This window comes from Loxodonta africana, chromosome 11, assembly GCF_030014295.1.
Source record: "Loxodonta africana isolate mLoxAfr1 chromosome 11, mLoxAfr1.hap2, whole genome shotgun sequence".
Classification (NCBI taxonomy): Eukaryota; Metazoa; Chordata; class Mammalia; order Proboscidea; family Elephantidae; genus Loxodonta; species Loxodonta africana.
Window position 1 is genome coordinate 6,864,725 of NC_087352.1, and position 27,284 is coordinate 6,892,008.

Here is a 27,284-nt window from a genome sequence, read left to right on the forward strand (position 1 = left end):
CATAGAGAGATAGTATTTCAGTTTGAATCCACCAGGTGCTCCTTGGAAACCCTATGGGGTAGCTCTGCTGTGTCCTATAGGGTTGCTATGAATCACAACCGACCCCAAGGCAATGGGTTTTTTGTTTGTTTGGTTGGTTGGTTGGTTTGGTTCAATGATTAGGAAGCTCTTCCCCAGTGTTGTTTTGAGTGTCTTCCAACCCGATGGGTTCCTTTTATGGCAACATATCCGACAATGTTCCTCTGTTATTCACAAGATTTTTCCTGGCCAGTCTTCTCAGAATAAACTGCCAGGTCTTTCTTTTCAGCCTGTGTTAGTCTGGATGCCCCGCTGAATCCTGTCCACCATGGGTGAGTCCTCTGGTACTTGAAATAGTGGTGGCATAGCTTCCAGTATCACGAGAAAATGCAAGCCACCACAGTGGCACAAACGTTAAGATGCATGCTGGCTAGGAGTCTGGATTCAAGGCGCCAGATCCAGGAGAAGGCTTTCCGTCTGTATCATCGCTGGGGGCAGGTCCTTGTCAACAAACTGGCCCTGGTCTAGGGGCTTCACAGCCCAGGGACCTCGAGAGCACAGGCCGTGCTCTGCCGCCGGCACATCTTTCTTGACGGTGGAATTACAGTTCACAGCTTTGGAAATCCTATGGGGGAGTTCTTCTCTGTCCTATAGGGTCGCTATGAGTCGGAAATGACTCTAACGCTATAGGATTTTTTTTTTCTTTCAGCATTTAATGTGCTACTTCGAGTAGAAACCAAACATGGCTATTCAGTAGAGATTTGCCCCACCAGAGGTCGGTTCTGTGTTAAACCAACCACAGGTTTCTATTTGCATATTGAAGCCAGGGTGCACAGATGAATCCAGTTTTAAAGATTTTTAACCTCCAAGGAACTTGTCAGTGCCCTGTTCTTCCAGCCACATGACAGGAAAAGACAGTATTGTGAGAGGAACTGCCTGTCTCTGTCGAGCCCCTGGTGGTGCAAATGGCCGAAGGCTGGGCTGTAAACTGCAAGGCTGGAAGTTCATGTCCAGCCAGAGGCACCTGTGAAGAAAGGCCTGGGGATCTACTTCTAAAACATGGGGTCTCCAGGAGTCAGAGTCGGTTCTGTGGCAACTGGTGGTAGACTGGTGGTCTCTCTGTGCAGCTGAACGCCACTGAGAAAAAAGGGCCCATCAAGTGTGCTTCTCTCTCCATTTGTTCTCCACTGACAGGCTACAGTGGTTTCTGTCATAGATGTTGGTAATGGGATGATTTCTCTGAGTCAGGAGAGAAAAGAGCCAGAGCACTGCAGGCTGTCCATGTACACAGAGGTCCCTGGAAGAGGAGCTGTGTGCCTTCCACTTGGATTGATCTCGACCACTTTCACCTACCCCCGGTCAGGTCTCTCTTAACCCATCCAGTGGTTCCTCTTGCTACAGAATTTTTATCACCTGCAGCATCATCTGCCCGCAATGTTTACCTCTGCAATGTTGCCTCTCCTGTGCCTGTTTTCCCACGGAAGACATCAGGGATGCCATCGTTCCTCTAGTCCTCCTTTTCTAAACTCCCTTCAAAGCAGGAAATGCACCCTGTAACCGTCGAGCTTTCTTAAGAACCGCCCCCCAACCTTCGGCATCCCTTCCTGACACAACAGGTTCTCAGTGCTCCCCCCAGAACTCTTAATTCCAGTCTGAAACTCCCCCATTCATGGTCAGCCCACTCCACACACACTTTCTCCCTCAACGGTGTATCCCCACAATCTCAGCCCCCTCCATCCCTAATGGTTCAGAAGAGAGACCCAGAGCCAAAGTGGAGAAGGAAATCAGCACAAAATCAGGCCAGGAGACTCCATGTCATGTACTAAAGATAAATCCGTGTATTTATTTGCTGCATTTCAAAACTCTATTCTTCGTCAGGCATTCAGATTTGGCAAAATGAGCATAGCAAAGGGTTGAGAACAGAAATGTCCCTCCAGTTGTTGCTGATAGGAGCGGGGAGTAACTGCTGAGGAAGCAAAGACAGGGCATCTCGTCCACCAATATATGGCTATCGTATCGTGCCGGTTTATACTTCATATTTCTGCGTCAATCATTGCTGTTAGTCTCCGAAGCATCATCTCTTAAAAAAGATATTCGATGCTGTTTTTTAAAGTTTTCTCGTTGATCTGCCCGTTTAGATATGTCCGCAAACGATAACTCGTAATTAAACTGCAACCCCACAAGCTGGCTGAGCACATCATCTTCTTAACGAGATGTGTGATGCTGTTTGTTGAAGGTGACATGACGAGCTGCTAATATAGGATGGGAGCAGTCTCCCAGAATATACGATGTTACTTTAGAACGATCTCTCGACGATCTGGCGGTTAAACGCCTGTGCGATACACAATCCCAACGGTTGGCTTCTACGCATCATCTTTTTCACAAAAAAAAAAAAAAAACGTGATGATGTTTTGAAACGTTCCAGGAGGAACTGGTTGCCCAGAACTAATATAAGAATCATCTCCATTAGCGACATAGACATCTGGTCTCAGAACGACATCAACTGGTTCTGTGGACCTTGTCATTAACTTTTTCGTTAGAGCGACACCCATGTGATCCTCGAAAAATGCACTCACGATCCCCCTTAGCATCTCTCTTCTCCATCCTATTCACGGTTTTGTCAACAGACTAGACTACTGTAGAGGCGAGGACAATAGAGTACTGTAGGGTAGTGTAGTGTAGAGTAGAGTAGAGCAGAGTAGAGCCGAGCAGAGCCGAGCAGAGCCAAGAGCTGAGGACAGAAATATCCTCACCACTGGCCAGCCAGGTAGTCAGCGAACACCGAAATCTCCCCTTCCGCCAGAAAAAGGCCATCTTGCGGTGCTTTTACTTAGCGTTGAAGCCACGTGGATTGCTTGTAGTATTCCAAGCTTCGACTTTAAAAAAGAAAAAGAAAAAAAAAAGTGAAGCTCTTTGGTAATACATTAGACACACACACACACACATATGTATTACACGTAATATTATTTATATCACAATATCCCTTGTACATACCTGCGCCGTGGATACTGGTAATTAAACTATCGTCACATGTATTGGTTCAGGATGCATCCTCTTTTTCACAACGTAGGTGATGACGTATTTCCATGGTTTCACAATAAAGCTGTTGAATAGCACTGGAGCCGTCTTCTCCAGTACCAACTGAAAAACCTTCTTCATTAGAGGGGCAACCATGCGGTCCAAGAAACCCATCCGCTGGTCATCTGACTCTGCCCTTACTTGCTCTCTTATATTGATCTCTATCTTCTCCGCAAGAAATTCACTGAGGATCTCAAGGAGAAGGCGAGCCACGATATCCCTTAGTGTTTCCATGGCCTCGTCTAGTATAAACGCAATCCTTGGAGAGTGTAACGCCTGTGTCGGTGGGCTTTAGTCCAGGCAAGGGCGTCAGGCAGACAGCAAGTCTGACTTTCTTAGATCTGCTCCTCCCCCTCAACAGGAAGTGATGCTGGCCAGGCAGGAGAGCCCCAGCGGCGCCCCGCGCCGCCCAGTGGCGCCTTCAATCCGGGGCTCACCACCCTCTGGGCCTCCAGGCAACCAGGAAGTGAGATGGCCTTTAATATCGCAGAGGCCAGAAGCAAGGAGGGTCCTCCCGCAGTGCTGGGGGAGCGTCCAGAGGTCCAACTTTGTGGAAACACTGTACAGTGATCAAGCACACTGAATATAGTTTTTCGGCGCTTTTAGAATTGAAATTCACAACACTTTGCGAAGAGAGGCGAGTTAGCGACCTCTCGCGCTGTCAAGCGGTGGTGTCGGAGAAGCCCGGGGTTCTGAAAGTGCAGCCTCTAGGAAGCGTGTGGGATAAGGGGCGGGGCCGGAAGGGGCCCAACCGAGGAGGGGCTGTTTCCAGAGCGAGGGCCGGTGGCGATTTCCACCGTGCCGCTTCGGGCCACGGAGAGATGGGTGGAACTTGCTCTCAGAGCGTGGATTCAGGCCTGACAGATTTCCCAAGTCCTGGGAACGCTTTAGAAGCGCAAAATCTGCGTCCTGGTCTCCGGAAATCTCCGTCCCCGGAGCCTGCAAGGTGGCTAGAGCCCGCAGCCTTCGTTTGTAAATGGCAGTTGCGGACGCTGAGAGCAGTGGCAGAATAGGAACGTGGGGCGAGGAGAAGGGGCCAGGCACAGGCAGGCGGGGATTTGGAGCGGGAATGATCTGCCGGTAGAAAGAGCCCAGGGGATCCGGGAAGGGGAGTGAGTGAGCAGGGGGAGTTGAATGCCCGCTACCGTTTGAGTGTGGGCCACTTCCACACACTTTGGTTACTACTTAGAGCAAACAGACAAACCGAAACCCCCAAATGGCGTCTGTAGTATAAGGCCAGGAGCCCTGGTGGCGCAGTGGTTAAGTGCTTGGCTGCTGCTGGAAGGGCAGCAGTTGGAATCAACCAGCTGCCCCTTGACAAACCATGTGGGCCATTCCTACTTTGTCCTGTAGGGTCCCTATGAGTCTGGGACAGTAGTGGAGGCAACTCCTTTTTTTGTTTGTTACTTTGTAACAACAGTACAGCGCGGGATCATGATTTAAGGGGACATCAACGTCAATTGGCATAATAAAACCTATTAAGAAAACATTCTGCATCCCACTTTGGAGAGTGGCATCCGGGGTCTTAAATGCTAGCAAGTGGCCAGCTAAGATGCATCCATTGGTCTCAACCACCCGGATGGAGTAAGGAGAATGAAGAACACCAAAGACACACGGTAAATGTGAGCCCAAGAGGCAGAAAGGGCCACATAAACCAGAGACTCCATCAGCCTGAGACCAAAAGAACTCGATGATGCCTGGCTAAAAACGGTGACTGTCCTGACAGAGAACAACAGAGAACCCCTGAGGGAGAAGGAGAGCAGTGGGATGCAGACCTCAAATTCCCCGAAAATGACCAGACTTAACGGTCCGACTGAGATTAGAAGGACCCCGGAGGTCATGGTCCCCAGACCTTCTGTTAGCCCCAGATTGGAACCATTCCCAAAGCCAAATCTTTAGAAACGGACTGGACTGGACTATGAAATAGAAAATGATACTGGTGAAGAGTGAGCTTCTTGGATCAAGGAGACACATGAGGCAATGTGGGCAGCTCCTGTCTGGATGGGAGATGAGAGGGCAGAGTGGGTCAGAAGCTGGCCGAATGGAGCAGAAAATAGAGATTGGAGAGAAAGAGTGTGCTGTCTCATTAGGGGGAGAGCAACTAGGAATATATATAGCAAGGTGTACAAATTTTTGTATGAGAGACTGACTTGGTTTGTAAACTTTCACTTAAAGCACAATAAAAAAGAAAAGAGGGGAAAAAAAGTAGTATTTTGCAAAGAGCCCCGGCGGTGGCAGTGGTTCAGCGATCGGAATCCACCAGGCCCGTCCACGGGAGAAAGATAGGACGGCGGGTTTCCGTAAGGATTTAGAGCCTGGGAAGCCCTATGGGGCACTTCTACTCTGTCCTCTTGGTCTCTATGAGGCGGAATCTACTGGATGGCAGCTGGTTATTGTATTGTGCCACGGAGACCCCATGAGTTACAGGGTAGGCATGCCCCATAGATCTTTCCTGGCTGTCATCTTTGTAGGGGAGCTCTTGTGGGAAAGCGGTTAACTGAAAGGTCCGTGGTTGGAGCCCACCAGCTGCTCTTCGCGGAAAGATGTTGCAGCCATCTTCCGTAGAGGCCGCAGCTGTTATTAGGGGCTGTCCAGTCAGTTGCAAAGCATCACAACCCTTGTACAACAGATCCAAACACTGTCCAGTCTTGCGCCATCCCACGGTCCTTGCTATGTTTGAGCTTATTGTGTAGCCACCGTGTCAATCCATCTCATGGAGGGCCTTCCTCTTTTTCGCTGACCCTCTACCTTACCAAGCGGGATGTCCTTTTCCAGTCCCTCCTGATAACATGTCCAAAGTATGTGAGACAAAGTCTCCTCCTCCTTGCTTCCAAGGAGTACACTGGCTCTGCTTCCTCCAAGGCGGACTGGTTGGTTCTTCTGGCCAACCAAACCCATCGCTGCCCATCCATTCCCGCCCATGGCAAAACTATGAAAGGTCAGAGTAGAACCGACCCATAGGGTTTCCAAGGAGCAGCTGATGGATTTCATCTGCCAATCTTTTGGGTAGCAGCGAAGGCGTAAGCAGTGTACCAGCACGGTATATTCAGTATTGTTTGCCAGAATCGTAATTGAAAGGCGTCAATTCTTCTTCCGTCTTCGTTATTCATTCTCCAGGTTTGGCGTGCACAGGAGGCTATTGAAAAGATCATTCCTTGGGTGAGGTGCACCATTGTCCTCTAAGCGATGCCTTTGTTTTCAACACTTCAAAGAGGTCTTTTGCAGTAAATTTGCCCAGTGCAATACGTCCTTGGATTTCGTGATTACTGCTTCTGTGAGGGATGACCGTGCAGCCAAGTAAACAGAAATCCTGGACATCTTCAATATTTTCTCCGTTTATCATCATGTTGCTTATTGGTCCTGTTGTGAGTTCTCTCTCTCTCTCTCTCTCTCTTTTTTTTTTTATTATTGTCGCGGTGGAATCCATACTGATGTTCATGAGTAATTGCTTCCAGTCTTTTTGATTTCAGCAAACAAGCTTGTGCCATCTACATATCGCAGGTTGGTAATGAATCTTCCACCGATCCTGATGCCAAGCTCTTCGTCATATCTTCCAGCTTCTGGGGTCATTTGCTCCGCATACAGATTGAATAAGTATGGTGAACCGATACAACCGTGGTACACACCTTGCCGGACGTCGAACCACAGAAGTATGCTGTTGTTGTGTTTGAATGACTGCCTCTTGTTGTAGGTGCAGGTTCTACAGGAGCAAAATTAAGTGTCCTGGAGTTCCCGTTCTTCGCAAGGTTAAGCATAATTTGTTATGATCCGCACACTCAAATGCATCTGCATAGCCAACGAAACACCCGCAAATACCTTTCTGATATTCTCTGCTTTCAGCCAAGATCCTCTGACATCAGCAATGATATCCCTCATTCCTCGCCCTCTTCTGAATCCAACTCCAACTTCTGGCAGTTCCTTGTCCCTGTGGTGCTGCAACTGTTTTATTAATTTTTTCAGCAAATTTTATTTGGATGAGATATTAATGATATCGATGGATAATTTCTGCATTCTGTTGGATCGCCTTTCTCTGGCACGGGCACAAATGTGGATCTCTTGCAGTTGGTTGGCCAGAGAGCTGTGTTCCAAGTTTCTTGGCAGAGATGAGGGAGCACCTCTAGCGCTGCATCCTTTCGTTGAAACATCTCAGTCGGTATTCTGTCAACTCGTGGAGGCTTGGATTTCACCAATGGGTTCAGTGCAGCTTGGACTTCTTCCTTCAGTGCTTTCGGCTCATTATGATTCGCCACCTCCTGAAATGCTTGAAAGTCGACCAGTTCTTTTTGATACAGTGACTCTGTGTATCTCTTCCATCTTCTTTTAATGCTGTCTCTATCGTTCAACATCTTGCCCATAGAATCCTTCAAAATTGCAACTCGATGCTTGAATTTTTTCCTCAGCTCTTTCATCTGGAAAAATGCCTGGTTTCTTCCTTTCTTTTGGTTTTCGTTCTTTCTCTTTCTATTTATTTCCTGTGTTTGAAGTGAAAGTTTACAATTCAAGTCAGTGTCTCATACAAAAATGTATGCACACCTTGCTGTGGAACCCTAGCCGCTCTCCCTCTAATGTGACAGCACACTCCTCCTCTCCTCCCTGTATTCCCCGCATGCATTCAACCAGCCCCTGTCCCCCTCTGTCTTTGCCCCAATAGTCTCCTGGGTCTACTTCAGCCAGGAAGCTCACTCCTCACCAGCATCATTTTCTGTCTTAGAGTCCAGTCCAATCCCTGCCTGAAGAGTTGGCTTTGGGAATGTTTCCTGTCTTGGGCTAACAGAGGGTCCTGGGGCCATGACATCTGGGGTCCCCCCAGTCTCAGTCAGACCATTAAGCCTGGTCTTTCTACAAGAGTTCGAGGTGTGCACCCCACTGTTCTCCTGCTCCATCAGGGATTCGCCGGTGTGTTCCCTCTCGGGGGAGTCCTCGGTGGTAGCCGGGCACCATCTAGTTCTTCCAGTCTCCGGCTGATGGAGTCTCTGGTTATGTGGTCCTCTCTGTCTCCTGGGCTCATATTTACCTTGTGTCTCCGCTGTTCTTCGTCCTCCTTTGTTCCAGGTGGGTTGAGAACAATTGATGTATCTTAGACGTCCGATTGCCAGCGTTTAAGGCCCCAGACACCACTCACCAAAGTGAGATGGAGAAGTTTCCTTAACACGTATTTTGTTATGCCGATTGAGCTGTGCGTCCCCTGAAACCATGGTCCCCAGACCCCTGTCCCTGCGCTCTGGCCTTCCGAGCGTTTGGTTGTATTCGGGAAACTTCTTAGCTTTTGCTTTAGTCCAGTTGTGCTGACCTTCCCGGTACTGTGTGTTGTCTTTCCCTTCACCTAAAATATGTCTTGTGTACTATCTAATTAGTGAATACCCCTCTCCCTCCCTCCCCATCCTCATAACCATCAAGGAATATTTTCTTCGGTGTTCAGACTTTTTCTTGAGTTCTTGTATTAGCGGCCTCATACGACATTGCTCCTTTTGCAACTGACTAATTTCACTCAGCATAATGCCTTCCAGATTCCTCCACGTTATGAGATGTTTCACGGATTCCTCGTTCTTAGTCGTTGCATAGTATTCCATTATGTGAATATGCCATGATTTATTCACCCATTCATCCCTTGACGGGCACCTCCGTTGCTTCCATCTTTTTGCCGTTGTAAACAGAGCTGCAGTGAACATGGGTATGCATATATCCATTCGTGCAAGGGCCCTTATTTCTCCTGGTTACATTCCAGGTTGTGGTATTGCAGGATGGTATGGTAGCGCTATTTGCAGCTTTTTATGGAAGCGCCAAATTGATTTCCGCAGTGCTTGGACCATTTTACATTCCCACCAGCAGTGTGTCAGTGTTCCGGTCTCTCCACAAGCTCGCCAACATTTATTATTTTATGTTTTTTGGGTTAATGTCAGCCTCTTGGGGTGAGATGGTATCTCGTTGTAGTTTTGATTTGCATTTCTCTGATGGCTAATGATTGTGAGCATTTCCTCACGTATCTCTTAGCTGCCTGAATGTCTTCCTTGGTGAAGCGCCTGTTCCTATCCTTTGCCTATTTTTTCATTGGGTTATTTGTCTTTTTCTTGTTGAGTTTTGGCGGTATGGTGTAGATTTTAGAGGTCATTCGCTGATTGGATTGGCCTTAGCCAAAAACTTCTTCCCAGTCTGTAGGTAGTCTTTTTACTCTTTTTGTGAAGTCTTTGGATGAACATAATTGTTCGATTTTTAGGAGCTCCCCGTTATCTAGTGTCTCTTCTGGTGTTTGTGGGTTGTTAGTGATGTTTGTATACTGTTTATGCCAGGTATTAGGGCTCCTAGCGTCGTCCTTATTGTTTTCTTCCATGATCTGTTTCGTTTTAGATTTTATGTTTAGGTCTTTGGTCTATTTGGACTTAGTGTACGTGCATGGTGTTAGGTATGGGTCTTGCTTCCTTTTTCTGCTGATGGGTATCCAGTTATGCCAGCACCATTTGTTAAAGGGACTGTCTTTTCCCCATTTAACAGGCTTTGGGCCTTTGTCACCTTTTGGTTTTCTAACTGCAGATACTTACACATTTCACTGACACTTTGTCTTCTCCTGCCGTCCTTTGAAATCTTCTGTTCGGCTCTTTTAGTTCGTCATGTCCTCCGCTCGCCTTAGCTACTCCGTGTTCAAGAGCAACTTTCAGAATCTCTTCTGACATCCGTTTTGTTCTTTTCTCTGTTTGCTGTGTTCTGAATGACCTTTTGCTTTCTTCACCTATGACGTGCTTGAGGTCATCCCAGAACTTGGCTGGTCCTCCGCTATTGGTGTCCAAGGCGTCGAATCTATTCTTGAGGTGGTCTTGAAATTCAGGGGGCATGTACTCAGGGTCCTAGCTTGGCTCTCCTAGACTTGTTTTAATCTTCTTCATCTTCAACTTGCACATGAGCAATTGACGGTCTGATCTGCCTTTGGCCTCTGGCCTTGTTTGGGCTGATGGTATTGAGCTTTTCCGTGGTCTCTTTCCACAGAAAGAGTGGCTTTGATTCCTGTGATTTTCACGTGGTGAGGTCCACGTGTATAGTCGGCACTTATGTCATCGAAAAAGGTACTTGCAACGAGGAAGTCGTTGGTCTTGTCAAATTTTGTCAGGAGATCTCTGGAGTCCTTTCTACGGCAAGGGCGTATTTTCCAACTACATATTCTTCTTCTTCTTTATTTCCAGCTTTGCATCCTAGCCACCAGTCATTATCGATGCATCTTAATTGCATGTGGATCAATTTCAGACTGCACAAGTTGGTAAAAATCTTCAATTTCTTCAGCTTTGGCATTGGTGCTTGGTGTGTAAATTTGAATCACAGTCCTTTTAACTGGTCTTCCTTGTAAGCGTGTGGATATCTTCCTCTCCCTAACAGCTCTGCACTTCGGGATAGATCTTGAATTGCCCCTTTTGGCAATGAAAGCAACGCCATTCCTCTTCAAGTTGTCATTCCTGGCATAGTAGAACACGTGATCGTCTGACTCAAAACGGCCAACACTGGTCCATTGGATCTCATTGATGTGTAGGCTATCCACCTTTATGTGATCCTTTTCATTTCTTCCCAGTTCCAATTTTCCTAGACTCATACTCAGTACATTCCCTACTCTGACTATTAAGGGGGTTTGCAGGGTTTTTTCTCATTTTGTGTTGTGCCACAAGAGCAAATGAAGCTCTTGAAATCTTGACCCCATCTACATCATTAACGTCGACTGTCCTTTGAGTGGAAACCCCGATGGCATAGTGGTTAAGTGCTATGGCTGCTAACCAAAAGGTCCTCAGTTTGAATCCACCAGGTGCTCCTTGGAAACCCTATGGGGTAGCTCTGCTGTGTCCTATAGGGTTGCTATGAATCACAACCGACCCCAAGGCAATGGGTTTTTTGTTTGTTTGGTTGGTTGGTTGGTTTGGTTCAATGATTAGGAAGCTCTTCCCCAGTGTTGTTTTGAGTGTCTTCCAACCCGATGGGTTCCTTTTATGGCAACATATCCGACAATGTTCCTCTGTTATTCACAAGATTTTTCCTGGCCAGTCTTCTCAGAATAAACTGCCAGGTCTTTCTTTTCAGCCTGTGTTAGTCTGGATGCCCCGCTGAATCCTGTCCACCATGGGTGAGTCCTCTGGTACTTGAAATAGTGGTGGCATAGCTTCCAGTATCACGAGAAAATGCAAGCCACCACAGTGGCACAAACGTTAAGATGCATGCTGGCTAGGAGTCTGGATTCAAGGCGCCAGATCCAGGAGAAGGCTTTCCGTCTGTATCATCGCTGGGGGCAGGTCCTTGTCAACAAACTGGCCCTGGTCTAGGGGCTTCACAGCCCAGGGACCTCGAGAGCACAGGCCGTGCTCTGCCGCCGGCACATCTTTCTTGACGGTGGAATTACAGTTCACAGCTTTGGAAATCCTATGGGGGAGTTCTTCTCTGTCCTATAGGGTCGCTATGAGTCGGAAATGACTCTAACGCTATAGGATTTTTTTTTTCTTTCAGCATTTAATGTGCTACTTCGAGTAGAAACCAAACATGGCTATTCAGTAGAGATTTGCCCCACCAGAGGTCGGTTCTGTGTTAAACCAACCACAGGTTTCTATTTGCATATTGAAGCCAGGGTGCACAGATGAATCCAGTTTTAAAGATTTTTAACCTCCAAGGAACTTGTCAGTGCCCTGTTCTTCCAGCCACATGACAGGAAAAGACAGTATTGTGAGAGGAACTGCCTGTCTCTGTCGAGCCCCTGGTGGTGCAAATGGCCGAAGGCTGGGCTGTAAACTGCAAGGCTGGAAGTTCATGTCCAGCCAGAGGCACCTGTGAAGAAAGGCCTGGGGATCTACTTCTAAAACATGGGGTCTCCAGGAGTCAGAGTCGGTTCTGTGGCAACTGGTGGTAGACTGGTGGTCTCTCTGTGCAGCTGAACGCCACTGAGAAAAAAGGGCCCATCAAGTGTGCTTCTCTCTCCATTTGTTCTCCACTGACAGGCTACAGTGGTTTCTGTCATAGATGTTGGTAATGGGATGATTTCTCTGAGTCAGGAGAGAAAAGAGCCAGAGCACTGCAGGCTGTCCATGTACACAGAGGTCCCTGGAAGAGGAGCTGTGTGCCTTCCACTTGGATTGATCTCGACCACTTTCACCTACCCCCGGTCAGGTCTCTCTTAACCCATCCAGTGGTTCCTCTTGCTACAGAATTTTTATCACCTGCAGCATCATCTGCCCGCAATGTTTACCTCTGCAATGTTGCCTCTCCTGTGCCTGTTTTCCCACGGAAGACATCAGGGATGCCATCGTTCCTCTAGTCCTCCTTTTCTAAACTCCCTTCAAAGCAGGAAATGCACCCTGTAACCGTCGAGCTTTCTTAAGAACCGCCCCCCAACCTTCGGCATCCCTTCCTGACACAACAGGTTCTCAGTGCTCCCCCCAGAACTCTTAATTCCAGTCTGAAACTCCCCCATTCATGGTCAGCCCACTCCACACACACTTTCTCCCTCAACGGTGTATCCCCACAATCTCAGCCCCCTCCATCCCTAATGGTTCAGAAGAGAGACCCAGAGCCAAAGTGGAGAAGGAAATCAGCACAAAATCAGGCCAGGAGACTCCATGTCATGTACTAAAGATAAATCCGTGTATTTATTTGCTGCATTTCAAAACTCTATTCTTCGTCAGGCATTCAGATTTGGCAAAATGAGCATAGCAAAGGGTTGAGAACAGAAATGTCCCTCCAGTTGTTGCTGATAGGAGCGGGGAGTAACTGCTGAGGAAGCAAAGACAGGGCATCTCGTCCACCAATATATGGCTATCGTATCGTGCCGGTTTATACTTCATATTTCTGCGTCAATCATTGCTGTTAGTCTCCGAAGCATCATCTCTTAAAAAAGATATTCGATGCTGTTTTTTAAAGTTTTCTCGTTGATCTGCCCGTTTAGATATGTCCGCAAACGATAACTCGTAATTAAACTGCAACCCCACAAGCTGGCTGAGCACATCATCTTCTTAACGAGATGTGTGATGCTGTTTGTTGAAGGTGACATGACGAGCTGCTAATATAGGATGGGAGCAGTCTCCCAGAATATACGATGTTACTTTAGAACGATCTCTCGACGATCTGGCGGTTAAACGCCTGTGCGATACACAATCCCAACGGTTGGCTTCTACGCATCATCTTTTTCACAAAAAAAAAAAAAAAACGTGATGATGTTTTGAAACGTTCCAGGAGGAACTGGTTGCCCAGAACTAATATAAGAATCATCTCCATTAGCGACATAGACATCTGGTCTCAGAACGACATCAACTGGTTCTGTGGACCTTGTCATTAACTTTTTCGTTAGAGCGACACCCATGTGATCCTCGAAAAATGCACTCACGATCCCCCTTAGCATCTCTCTTCTCCATCCTATTCACGGTTTTGTCAACAGACTAGACTACTGTAGAGGCGAGGACAATAGAGTACTGTAGGGTAGTGTAGTGTAGAGTAGAGTAGAGCAGAGTAGAGCCGAGCAGAGCCGAGCAGAGCCAAGAGCTGAGGACAGAAATATCCTCACCACTGGCCAGCCAGGTAGTCAGCGAACACCGAAATCTCCCCTTCCGCCAGAAAAAGGCCATCTTGCGGTGCTTTTACTTAGCGTTGAAGCCACGTGGATTGCTTGTAGTATTCCAAGCTTCGACTTTAAAAAAGAAAAAGAAAAAAAAAAGTGAAGCTCTTTGGTAATACATTAGACACACACACACACACATATGTATTACACGTAATATTATTTATATCACAATATCCCTTGTACATACCTGCGCCGTGGATACTGGTAATTAAACTATCGTCACATGTATTGGTTCAGGATGCATCCTCTTTTTCACAACGTAGGTGATGACGTATTTCCATGGTTTCACAATAAAGCTGTTGAATAGCACTGGAGCCGTCTTCTCCAGTACCAACTGAAAAACCTTCTTCATTAGAGGGGCAACCATGCGGTCCAAGAAACCCATCCGCTGGTCATCTGACTCTGCCCTTACTTGCTCTCTTATATTGATCTCTATCTTCTCCGCAAGAAATTCACTGAGGATCTCAAGGAGAAGGCGAGCCACGATATCCCTTAGTGTTTCCATGGCCTCGTCTAGTATAAACGCAATCCTTGGAGAGTGTAACGCCTGTGTCGGTGGGCTTTAGTCCAGGCAAGGGCGTCAGGCAGACAGCAAGTCTGACTTTCTTAGATCTGCTCCTCCCCCTCAACAGGAAGTGATGCTGGCCAGGCAGGAGAGCCCCAGCGGCGCCCCGCGCCGCCCAGTGGCGCCTTCAATCCGGGGCTCACCACCCTCTGGGCCTCCAGGCAACCAGGAAGTGAGATGGCCTTTAATATCGCAGAGGCCAGAAGCAAGGAGGGTCCTCCCGCAGTGCTGGGGGAGCGTCCAGAGGTCCAACTTTGTGGAAACACTGTACAGTGATCAAGCACACTGAATATAGTTTTTCGGCGCTTTTAGAATTGAAATTCACAACACTTTGCGAAGAGAGGCGAGTTAGCGACCTCTCGCGCTGTCAAGCGGTGGTGTCGGAGAAGCCCGGGGTTCTGAAAGTGCAGCCTCTAGGAAGCGTGTGGGATAAGGGGCGGGGCCGGAAGGGGCCCAACCGAGGAGGGGCTGTTTCCAGAGCGAGGGCCGGTGGCGATTTCCACCGTGCCGCTTCGGGCCACGGAGAGATGGGTGGAACTTGCTCTCAGAGCGTGGATTCAGGCCTGACAGATTTCCCAAGTCCTGGGAACGCTTTAGAAGCGCAAAATCTGCGTCCTGGTCTCCGGAAATCTCCGTCCCCGGAGCCTGCAAGGTGGCTAGAGCCCGCAGCCTTCGTTTGTAAATGGCAGTTGCGGACGCTGAGAGCAGTGGCAGAATAGGAACGTGGGGCGAGGAGAAGGGGCCAGGCACAGGCAGGCGGGGATTTGGAGCGGGAATGATCTGCCGGTAGAAAGAGCCCAGGGGATCCGGGAAGGGGAGTGAGTGAGCAGGGGGAGTTGAATGCCCGCTACCGTTTGAGTGTGGGCCACTTCCACACACTTTGGTTACTACTTAGAGCAAACAGACAAACCGAAACCCCCAAATGGCGTCTGTAGTATAAGGCCAGGAGCCCTGGTGGCGCAGTGGTTAAGTGCTTGGCTGCTGCTGGAAGGGCAGCAGTTGGAATCAACCAGCTGCCCCTTGACAAACCATGTGGGCCATTCCTACTTTGTCCTGTAGGGTCCCTATGAGTCTGGGACAGTAGTGGAGGCAACTCCTTTTTTTGTTTGTTACTTTGTAACAACAGTACAGCGCGGGATCATGATTTAAGGGGACATCAACGTCAATTGGCATAATAAAACCTATTAAGAAAACATTCTGCATCCCACTTTGGAGAGTGGCATCCGGGGTCTTAAATGCTAGCAAGTGGCCAGCTAAGATGCATCCATTGGTCTCAACCACCCGGATGGAGTAAGGAGAATGAAGAACACCAAAGACACACGGTAAATGTGAGCCCAAGAGGCAGAAAGGGCCACATAAACCAGAGACTCCATCAGCCTGAGACCAAAAGAACTCGATGATGCCTGGCTAAAAACGGTGACTGTCCTGACAGAGAACAACAGAGAACCCCTGAGGGAGAAGGAGAGCAGTGGGATGCAGACCTCAAATTCCCCGAAAATGACCAGACTTAACGGTCCGACTGAGATTAGAAGGACCCCGGAGGTCATGGTCCCCAGACCTTCTGTTAGCCCCAGATTGGAACCATTCCCAAAGCCAAATCTTTAGAAACGGACTGGACTGGACTATGAAATAGAAAATGATACTGGTGAAGAGTGAGCTTCTTGGATCAAGGAGACACATGAGGCAATGTGGGCAGCTCCTGTCTGGATGGGAGATGAGAGGGCAGAGTGGGTCAGAAGCTGGCCGAATGGAGCAGAAAATAGAGATTGGAGAGAAAGAGTGTGCTGTCTCATTAGGGGGAGAGCAACTAGGAATATATATAGCAAGGTGTACAAATTTTTGTATGAGAGACTGACTTGGTTTGTAAACTTTCACTTAAAGCACAATAAAAAAGAAAAGAGGGGAAAAAAAGTAGTATTTTGCAAAGAGCCCCGGCGGTGGCAGTGGTTCAGCGATCGGAATCCACCAGGCCCGTCCACGGGAGAAAGATAGGACGGCGGGTTTCCGTAAGGATTTAGAGCCTGGGAAGCCCTATGGGGCACTTCTACTCTGTCCTCTTGGTCTCTATGAGGCGGAATCTACTGGATGGCAGCTGGTTATTGTATTGTGCCACGGAGACCCCATGAGTTACAGGGTAGGCATGCCCCATAGATCTTTCCTGGCTGTCATCTTTGTAGGGGAGCTCTTGTGGGAAAGCGGTTAACTGAAAGGTCCGTGGTTGGAGCCCACCAGCTGCTCTTCGGGGAAAGATGTTGCAGCCATCTTCCGTAGAGGCCGCAGCTGTTATTAGGGGCTGTCCAGTCAGTTGCAAAGCATCACAACCCTTGTACAACAGATCCAAACACTGTCCAGTCTTGCGCCATCCCACGGTCCTTGCTATGTTTGAGCTTATTGTGTAGCCACCGTGTCAATCCATCTCATGGAGGGCCTTCCTCTTTTTCGCTGACCCTCTACCTTACCAAGCGGGATGTCCTTTTCCAGTCCCTCCTGATAACATGTCCAAAGTATGTGAGACAAAGTCTCCTCCTCCTTGCTTCCAAGGAGTACACTGGCTCTGCTTCCTCCAAGGCGGACTGGTTGGTTCTTCTGGCCAACCAAACCCATCGCTGCCCATCCATTCCCGCCCATGGCAAAACTATGAAAGGTCAGAGTAGAACCGACCCATAGGGTTTCCAAGGAGCAGCTGATGGATTTCATCTGCCAATCTTTTGGGTAGCAGCGAAGGCGTAAGCAGTGTACCAGCACGGTATATTCAGTATTGTTTGCCAGAATCGTAATTGAAAGGCGTCAATTCTTCTTCCGTCTTCGTTATTCATTCTCCAGGTTTGGCGTGCACAGGAGGCTATTGAAAAGATCATTCCTTGGGTGAGGTGCACCATTGTCCTCTAAGCGATGCCTTTGTTTTCAACACTTCAAAGAGGTCTTTTGCAGTAAATTTGCCCAGTGCAATACGTCCTTGGATTTCGTGATTACTGCTTCTGTGAGGGATGACCGTGCAGCCAAGTAAACAGAAATCCTGGACATCTTCAATATTTTCTCCGTTTATCATCATGTTGCTTATTGGTCCTGTTGTGAGTTCTCTCTCTCTCTCTCTCTCTCTTTTTTTTTTTATTATTGTCGCGGTGGAATCCATACTGATGTTCATGAGTAATTGCTTCCAGTCTTTTTGATTTCAGCAAACAAGCTTGTGCCATCTACATATCGCAGGTTGGTAATGAATCTTCCACCGATCCTGATGCCAAGCTCTTCGTCATATCTTCCAGCTTCTGGGGTCATTTGCTCCGCATACAGATTGAATAAGTATGGTGAACCGATACAACCGTGGTACACACCTTGCCGGACGTCGAACCACAGAAGTATGCTGTTGTTGTGTTTGAATGACTGCCTCTTGTTGTAGGTGCAGGTTCTACAGGAGCAAAATTAAGTGTCCTGGAGTTCCCGTTCTTCGCAAGGTTAAGCATAATTTGTTATGATCCGCACACTCAAATGCATCTGCATAGCCAACGAAACACCCGCAAATACCTTTCTGATATTCTCTGCTTTCAGCCAAGATCCTCTGACATCAGCAATGATATCCCTCATTCCTCGCCCTCTTCTGAATCCAACTCCAACTTCTGGCAGTTCCTTGTCCCTGTGGTGCTGCAACTGTTTTATTAATTTTTTCAGCAAATTTTATTTGGATGAGATATTAATGATATCGATGGATAATTTCTGCATTCTGTTGGATCGCCTTTCTCTGGCACGGGCACAAATGTGGATCTCTTGCAGTTGGTTGGCCAGAGAGCTGTGTTCCAAGTTTCTTGGCAGAGATGAGGGAGCACCTCTAGCGCTGCATCCTTTCGTTGAAACATCTCAGTCGGTATTCTGTCAACTCGTGGAGGCTTGGATTTCACCAATGGGTTCAGTGCAGCTTGGACTTCTTCCTTCAGTGCTTTCGGCTCATTATGATTCGCCACCTCCTGAAATGCTTGAAAGTCGACCAGTTCTTTTTGATACAGTGACTCTGTGTATCTCTTCCATCTTCTTTTAATGCTGTCTCTATCGTTCAACATCTTGCCCATAGAATCCTTCAAAATTGCAACTCGATGCTTGAATTTTTTCCTCAGCTCTTTCATCTGGAAAAATGCCTGGTTTCTTCCTTTCTTTTGGTTTTCGTTCTTTCTCTTTCTATTTATTTCCTGTGTTTGAAGTGAAAGTTTACAATTCAAGTCAGTGTCTCATACAAAAATGTATGCACACCTTGCTGTGGAACCCTAGCCGCTCTCCCTCTAATGTGACAGCACACTCCTCCTCTCCTCCCTGTATTCCCCGCATGCATTCAACCAGCCCCTGTCCCCCTCTGTCTTTGCCCCAATAGTCTCCTGGGTCTACTTCAGCCAGGAAGCTAACTCCTCACCAGCATCATTTTCTGTCTTAGAGTCCAGTCCAATCCCTGCCTGAAGAGTTGGCTTTGGGAATGTTTCCTGTCTTGGGCTAACAGAGGGTCCTGGGGCCATGACATCTGGGGTCCCCCCAGTCTCAGTCAGACCATTAAGCCTGGTCTTTCTACAAGAGTTCGAGGTGTGCACCCCACTGTTCTCCTGCTCCATCAGGGATTCGCCGGTGTGTTCCCTCTCGGGGGAGTCCTCGGTGGTAGCCGGGCACCATCTAGTTCTTCCAGTCTCCGGCTGATGGAGTCTCTGGTTATGTGGTCCTCTCTGTCTCCTGGGCTCATATTTACCTTGTGTCTCCGCTGTTCTTCGTCCTCCTTTGTTCCAGGTGGGTTGAGAACAATTGATGTATCTTAGACGTCCGATTGCCAGCGTTTAAGGCCCCAGACACCACTCACCAAAGTGAGATGGAGAAGTTTCCTTAACACGTATTTTGTTATGCCGATTGAGCTGTGCGTCCCCTGAAACCATGGTCCCCAGACCCCTGTCCCTGCGCTCTGGCCTTCCGAGCGTTTGGTTGTATTCGGGAAACTTCTTAGCTTTTGCTTTAGTCCAGTTGTGCTGACCTTCCCGGTACTGTGTGTTGTCTTTCCCTTCACCTAAAATATGTCTTGTGTACTATCTAATTAGTGAATACCCCTCTCCCTCCCTCCCCATCCTCATAACCATCAAGGAATATTTTCTTCGGTGTTCAGACTTTTTCTTGAGTTCTTGTATTAGCGGCCTCATACGACATTGCTCCTTTTGCAACTGACTAATTTCACTCAGCATAATGCCTTCCAGATTCCTCCACGTTATGAGATGTTTCACGGATTCCTCGTTCTTAGTCGTTGCATAGTATTCCATTATGTGAATATGCCATGATTTATTCACCCATTCATCCCTTGACGGGCACCTCCGTTGCTTCCATCTTTTTGCCGTTGTAAACAGAGCTGCAGTGAACATGGGTATGCATATATCCATTCGTGCAAGGGCCCTTATTTCTCCTGGTTACATTCCAGGTTGTGGTATTGCAGGATGGTATGGTAGCGCTATTTGCAGCTTTTTATGGAAGCGCCAAATTGATTTCCGCAGTGCTTGGACCATTTTACATTCCCACCAGCAGTGTGTCAGTGTTCCGGTCTCTCCACAAGCTCGCCAACATTTATTATTTTATGTTTTTTGGGTTAATGTCAGCCTCTTGGGGTGAGATGGTATCTTGTTGTAGTTTTGATTTGCATTTCTCTGATGGCTAATGATTGTGAGCATTTCCTCACGTATCTCTTAGCTGCCTGAATGTCTTCCTTGGTGAAGCGCCTGTTCCTATCCTTTGCCTATTTTTTCATTGGGTTATTTGTCTTTTTCTTGTTGAGTTTTGGCGGTATGGTGTAGATTTTAGAGGTCATTCGCTGATTGGATTGGCCTTAGCCAAAAACTTCTTCCCAGTCTGTAGGTAGTCTTTTTACTCTTTTTGTGAAGTCTTTGGATGAACATAATTGTTCGATTTTTAGGAGCTCCCCGTTATCTAGTGTCTCTTCTGGTGTTTGTGGGTTGTTAGTGATGTTTGTATACTGTTTATGCCAGGTATTAGGGCTCCTAGCGTCGTCCTTATTGTTTTCTTCCATGATCTGTTTCGTTTTAGATTTTATGTTTAGGTCTTTGGTCTATTTGGACTTAGTGTACGTGCATGGTGTTAGGTATGGGTCTTGCTTCCTTTTTCTGCTGATGGGTATCCAGTTATGCCAGCACCATTTGTTAAAGGGACTGTCTTTTCCCCATTTAACAGGCTTTGGGCCTTTGTCACCTTTTGGTTTTCTAACTGCAGATACTTGCACATTTCACTGACACTTTGTCTTCTCCTGCCGTCCTTTGAAATCTTCTGTTCGGCTCTTTTAGTTTGTCATGTCCTCCACTCGCCTTAGCTACTCCGTGTTCAAGAGCAACTTTCAGAATCTCTTCTGACATCCGTTTTGTTCTTTTCTCTGTTTGCTGTGTTCTGAATGACCTTTTGCTTTCTTCACCTATGACGTGCTTGAGGTCATCCCAGAACTTGGCTGGTCCTCCGCTACTGGTGTCCAAGGCGTCGAATCTATTCTTGAGGTGGCCTTGAAATTCAGGGGGCATGTACTCAGGGTCCTAGCTTGGCTCTCCTAGACTTGTTTTAATCTTCTTCATCTTCAACTTGCACATGAGCAATTGACGGTCTGATCTGCCTTTGGCCTCTGGCCTTGTTTGGGCTGATGGCATTGAGCTTTTCCGTGGTCTCTTTCCACAGAAAGAGTGGCTTTGATTCCTGTGATTTCCACGTGGTGAGGTCCACGTGTATAGTCGGCACTTATGTCATCGAAAAAAGGTATTTGCAACGAGGAAGTCGTTGGTCTTGTCAAATTTTGTCAGGAGATCTCTGGAGTCCTTTCTACGGCAAGGGCATATTTTCCAACTACATATTCTTCTTCTTCTTTATGTCCAGCTTTGCATCCTAGCCACCAGTCATTATTGATGCATCTCAATTGCATGTTGATCAATTTCAGACTGCACAAGTTGGTAAAAATCTTCAATTTCTTCAGCTTTGGCATTGGTGCTTGGTGTGTAAATTTGAATCACAGTCCTCTTAACTGGTCTTCCTTGTAAGCGTGTGGATATCTTCCCCTCCCTAACAGCTCTGCACTTCAGGATAGATCTTGAATTGCCCCTTTTGGCAACGAAAGCAACGCCATTCCTCTTCAAGTTGTCATTCCTGGCATAGTAGAACACGTAATCGTCTGACTCAAAACGGCCAACACTGGTCCATTGGATCTCATTGATGTGTAGGCTATCCACCTTTATGTGATCCTTTTCGTTTCTTCCCAGTTCCAATTTTCCTAGACTCATACTCAGTACATTCCCTACTCTGACTATTAAGGGGGTTTGCAGGGTTTTTTCTCATTTTGAGTTGTGCCACAAGAGCAAATGAAGCTCTTGAAATCTTGACCCCATCTACATCATTAACGTCGACTGTCCTTTGAGTGGAAACCCCGATGGCATAGTGGTTAAGTGCTATGGCTGCTAACCAAAAGGTCCTCAGTTTGAATCCACCAGGTGCTCCTTGGAAACCCTATGGGGTAGCTCTGCTGTGTCCTATAGGGTTGCTATGAATCACAACCGACCCCAAGGCAATGGGTTTTTTGTTTGGTTGTTCGGTTGGTTTGGTTCAATGATTAGGAAGCTCTTCCCCAGTCTTGTTTTGAGTGTCTTCCAACCTGATGGGTTCCTTTTATGGCAACATATCCGACAATGTTCCTCTGTTATTCACAAGATTTTTCCTGGCCAGTCTTCTCGGAATAAACTGCCAGGTCTTTCTTTTCAGCCTGTGTTAGTCTGGATGCCCCGCTGAATCCTGTCCACCATGGGTGAGTCCTCTGGTACTTGAAATAGTGGTGGCATAGCTTCCAGTATCACGAGAAAATGCAAGCCACCACAGTGGCACAAACGTTAAGATGCATGCTGGCTAGGAGTCTGGATTCAAGGCGCCAGATCCAGGAGAAGGCTTTCCGTCTGTATCATCGCTGGGGGCAGGTCCTTGTCAACAAACTGGCCCTGGTCTAGGGGCTTCACAGCCCAGGGACCTCGAGAGCACAGGCCGTGCTCTGCCGCCGGCACATCTTTCTTGACAGTGGAATTACAGTTCACAGTTTTGGAAATCCTATGGGGGAGTTCTTCTCTGTCCTATAGGGTCGCTATGAGTCGGAAATGACTCTAACGCTATAGGATTTTTTCTTCTTTCAGCATTTAATGTGCTACTTCGAGTATAAACCAAACATGGCTATTCAGTAGAGATTTGCCCCACCAGAGGTCGGTTCTGTGTTAAACCAACCACAGGTTTCTATTTGCATATTGAAGCCAGGGTGCACAGATGAATCCAGTTTTAAAGATTTTTAACCTCCAAGGAACTTGTCAGTGCCCTGTTCTTCCAGCCACATGACAGGAAAAGACAGTATTGTGAGAGGAACTGCCTGTCTCTGTCGAGCCCCTGGTGGTGCAAATGGCCGAAGGCTGGGCTGTAAACTGCAAGGCTGGAAGTTCATGTCCAGCCAGAGGCACCTGTGAAGAAAGGCCTGGGGATCTACTTCTAAAACATGGGGTCTCCAGGAGTCAGAGTCGGTTCTGTGGCAACTGGTGGTAGACTGGTGGTCTCTCTGTGCAGCTGAACGCCACTGAGAAAAAAAGGCCCATCAAGTGTGCTTCTCTCTCCATTTGTTCTCCACTGACAGGCTACAGTGGTTTCTGTCATAGATGTTGGTAATGGGATGGTTTCTTTGAGTCAGGAGAGAAAAGAGCCAGAGCACTGCAGGCTGTCCATGTACACAGAGGTCCCTGGAAGAGGAGCTGTGTGCCTTCCACTTGGATTGATCTCGACCACTTTCACCTACCCCCGGTCAGGTCTCTCTTAACCCATCCAGTGGTTCCTCTTGCTACAGAATTTTTATCACCTGCAGCATCATCTGCCCGCAATGTTTACCTCTGCAATGTTGCCTCTCCTGTGCCTGTTTTCCCACGGAAGACATCAGGGATGCCATCGTTCCTCTAGTCCTCCTTTTCTAAACTCCCTTCAAAGCAGGAAATGCACCCTGTAACCGTCGAGCTTTCTTAAGAACCGCCCCCCAACCTTCGGCATCCCTTCCTGACACAACAGGTTCTCAGTGCTCCCCCCAGAACTCTTAATTCCAGTCTGAAACTCCCCCATTCATGGTCAGCCCACTCCACACACACTTTCTCCCTCAACGGTGTACCCCCACAATCTCAGCCCCCTCCATCCCTAATGGTTCAGAAGAGAGACCCAGAGCCAAAGTGGAGAAGGAAATCAGCACAAAATCAGGCCAGGAGACTCCATGTCATGTACTAAAGATAAATCCGTGTATTTATTTGCTGCATTTCAAAACTCTATTCTTCGTCAGGCATTTAGATTTGGCAAAATGAGCATAGCAAAGGGTTGAGAACAGAAATGTCCCTCCAGTTGTTGCTGATAGGAGCGGGGAGTAACTGCTGAGGAAGCAAGGACAGGGCATCTCGTCCACCAATATGTGGCTATCGTATCGTGCCGGTTTATACTTCATATTTCTGCGTAAATCATTGCTGTTAGTCTCCGAAGCATCATCTCTTAAAAAAGATGTTCGATGCTGTTTTTTAAAGTTTTCTCGTTGATCTGCCCGTTTAGATATGTCCGCAAACGATAACTCGTAATTAAACTGCAACCCCACAAGCTGGCTGAGCACATCATCTTCTTAACGAGATGTGTGATGCTGTTTGTTGAAGGTGACATGACGAGCTGCTAATATAGGATGGGAGCAGTCTCCCAGAATATACGATGTTACTTTAGAACGATCTCTCGACGATCTGGCGGTTAAATGCCTGTGCGATACACAATCCCAACGGTTGGCTTCTACGCATCATCTTTTTCACAAAAAAAAAAACGTGATGATGTTTTGAAACGTTCCAGGAGGAACTGGTTGCCCAGAACTAATATAAGAATCATCTCCATTAGCGACATAGACATCTGGTCTCAGAACGACATCAACTGGTTCTGTGGACCTTGTCATTAACTTTTTCGTTAGAGAGACACCCGTGTGATCCTCGAAAAATGCACTCACGATCCCCCTTAGCATCTCTCTTCTCCATCCTATTCACGGTTTTGTCAACAGACTAGACTACTGTAGAGGCGAGGACAATAGAGTACTGTAGGGTAGTGTAGTGTAGAGTAGAGTAGAGCAGAGCAGAGCCGAGCAGAGCCGAGCAGAGCCAAGAGCTGAGGACAGAAATATCCTCACCACTGGCCAGCCAGGTAGTCAGCGAACACCGAAATCTCCCCTTCCGCCGGAAAAAGGCCATCTTGCGGTGCTTTTACTTAGCGTTGAAGCCACGTGGATTGCTTGTAGTATTCCAAGCTTCGACTTTAAAAAAGAAAAAGAAAAAAAAAGTGAAGCTCTTTGGTAATACATTAGACACACACACACACACATATGTATTACATGTAATATTATTTATATCACAATATCCCTTGTACATACCTGCGCCGTGGATACTGGTAATTAAACTATCGTCACATGTATTGGTTCAGGATGCATCCTCTTTTTCGCAACGTATGTGATGACGTATTTCCATGGTTTCACAATAAACCTGTTGAATAGCACTGGAGCCGTCTTCTCCAGTACCAATTGAAGAACCTTCTTCATTAGAGGGGCAACTATGCGGTCCAAGAAACCCATCCGCTGGTCATCTGACTCTGCCCTTACTTGCTCTCTTATATTGATCTTTATCTTCTCCGCAAGGAATTCACTGAGGATCTCAAGGAGAAGGGGAGCCACGATATCCCTTAGTGTTTCCATGGCCTCGTCTAGTATAAACGCAATCCTTGGAGAGTGTAACGCCTGTGTCGGTGGGCTTTAGTCCAGGCAAGGGCGTCAGGCAGACAGCAAGTCTGACTTTCTTAGATCTGCTCCTCCCCCTCAACAGGAAGTGATGCTGGCCAGGCAGGAGAGCCCCAGCGGCGCCCCGCGCCGCCCAGTGGCGCCTTCAATCCGGGGCTCACCACCCTCTGGGCCTCCAGGCAACCAGGAAGTGAGGTGGCCTTTAATATCGCAGAGGCCAGAAGCAAGGAGGGTCCTCCCGCAGTGCTGGGGGAGCGTCCAGAGGTCCAACTTTGTGGAAACACTGTACAGTGATCAAGCACACTGAATATAGTTTTTCGGCGCTTTTAGAATTGAAATTCACAACACTTTGCGAAGAGAGGCGAGTTAGCGACCTCTCGCGCTGTCAAGCGGTGGTGTCGGAGAAGCCCGGGGTTCTGAAAGTGCAGCCTCTAGGAAGCGTGTGGGATAAGGGGCGGGGCCGGAAGGGGCCCAACCGAGGAGGGGCTGTTTCCAGAGCGAGGGCCGGTGGCGATTTCCACCGTGCAGCTTCGGGCCACGGAGAGATGGGTGGAACTTGCGCTCAGAGCGTGGATTCAGGCCTGACAGATTTCCCAAGTCCTGGGAACGCTTTAGAAGCGCAAAATCTGCGTCCTGGTCTCCGGAAATCTCCGTCCCCGGAGCCTGCAAGGTGGCTAGAGCCCGCAGCCTTCGTTTGTAAATGGCAGTTGCGGAGGCTGAGCGCAGTGGCAGAATAGGAACGTGGGGCGAGGAGAAGGGGCCGGGAACAGGCAGGCGGGGATTCGGAGCGGGAATGATCTGCCGGTAGAAAGAGCCCAGGGGATCCGGGAAGGGGAGTGAGTGAGCAGGGGGAGTTGAATGCCCGCTACCGTGAGTGTGGGCCACTTCCACACACTTTGGTTGCTACTTAGAGCAAACAGACAAACCGAAACCCCCAAATGGCGTCTGTAGTATAAGGCCAGGAGCCCTGGTGGCGCAGTGGTTAAGTGCTTGGCTGCTGCTGGAAGGGCAGCAGTTGGAATCAACCAGCTGCCCCTTGACAAACCATGTGGGCCATTCCTACTTTGTCCTGTAGGGTCCCTATGAGTCTGGGACAGTAGTGGAGGCAACTCCTTTTTTTGTTTGTTACTTTGTAACAACAGTACAGCGCGGGACCATGGTTTAAGGGGACATCAACGTCAATTGGCATAATAAAACCTATTAAGAAAACATTCTGCATCCCACTTTGGAGAGTGGCATCCGGGGTCTTAAATGCTAGCAAGTGGCCAGCTAAGATGCATCCATTGGTCTCAACCACCCGGATGGAGCAAGGAGAATGAAGAACACCAAAGACACACGGTAATTGTGAGCCCAAGAGACAGAAAGGGCCACATAAACCAGAGACTCCATCAGCCTGAGACCAAAAGAACTCGATGATGCCTGGCTAAAAACGGTGACTGTCCTGACAGGGAACAACAGAGAACCCCTGAGGGAGAAGGAGAGCAGTGGGATGCAGACCTCAAATTCCCCGAAAATGACCAGACTTAACGGTCCGACTGAGATTAGAAGGACCCCGGAGGTCATGGTCCCCAGACCTTCTGTTAGCCCCAGATTGCAACCATTCCCAAAGCCAAATCTTTAGAAACGGACTGGACTGGACTATGGAACAGAAAATGAAACCGGTGAAGAGTGAGCTTCTTGGATCAAGCAGACACACGAGGCAATGTGGGCAGCTCCTGTCTGGATGGGAGATGAGAGGGCAGAGTGGGTCAGAAGCTGGCCGAATGGAGCAGAAAATAGAGATTGGAGGGAAAGAGTGTGCTGTCTCATTAGGGGGAGAGCAACTAGGAATATATAACAATGTGTACAAATTTTTGTATGAGAGACTGACTTGGTTTGTAAACTTTCACTTAAAGCACAATAAAAAAAGAAAAGAGGGGAAAAAAAGTAGTATTTTGCAAAGAGCCCCGGCGGTGGCAGTGGTTCAGCGATCGGAATCCACCAGGCCCGTCCACGGGAGAAAGATAGGACGGCGGGTTTCCGTAAGGATTTAGAGCCTGGGAAGCCCTATGGGGCACTTCTACTCTGTCCTCTTGGTCTCTATGAGGCGGAATCTACTGGATGGCAGCTGGTTATTGTATTGTGCCACGGAGACCCCATGAGTTACAGGGTAGGCATGCCCCATAGATCTTTCCTGGCTGTCATCTTTGTAGGGGAGCTCTTGTGGGAAAGTGGTTAACTGAAAGGTCCGTGGTTGGAGC

General features: G+C 47.9%; 1 long non-coding RNA gene across 1 annotated transcript; it reads right to left on the bottom strand.

Moving 5' to 3' along the window:
- Positions 1–666: 666 nt before the first annotated feature.
- Positions 667–25,739, bottom strand: LOC135232767 (uncharacterized). Its single transcript, XR_010323334.1, has 4 exons — positions 24,685–25,739; positions 13,854–24,567; positions 3,013–13,735; positions 667–2,894 (listed from the first exon to the last, which is right to left on the bottom strand). It is a non-coding gene; the product is annotated as an uncharacterized LOC135232767 (long non-coding RNA).
- Between the last annotated feature and the right edge of the window lie 1,545 nt (positions 25,740–27,284).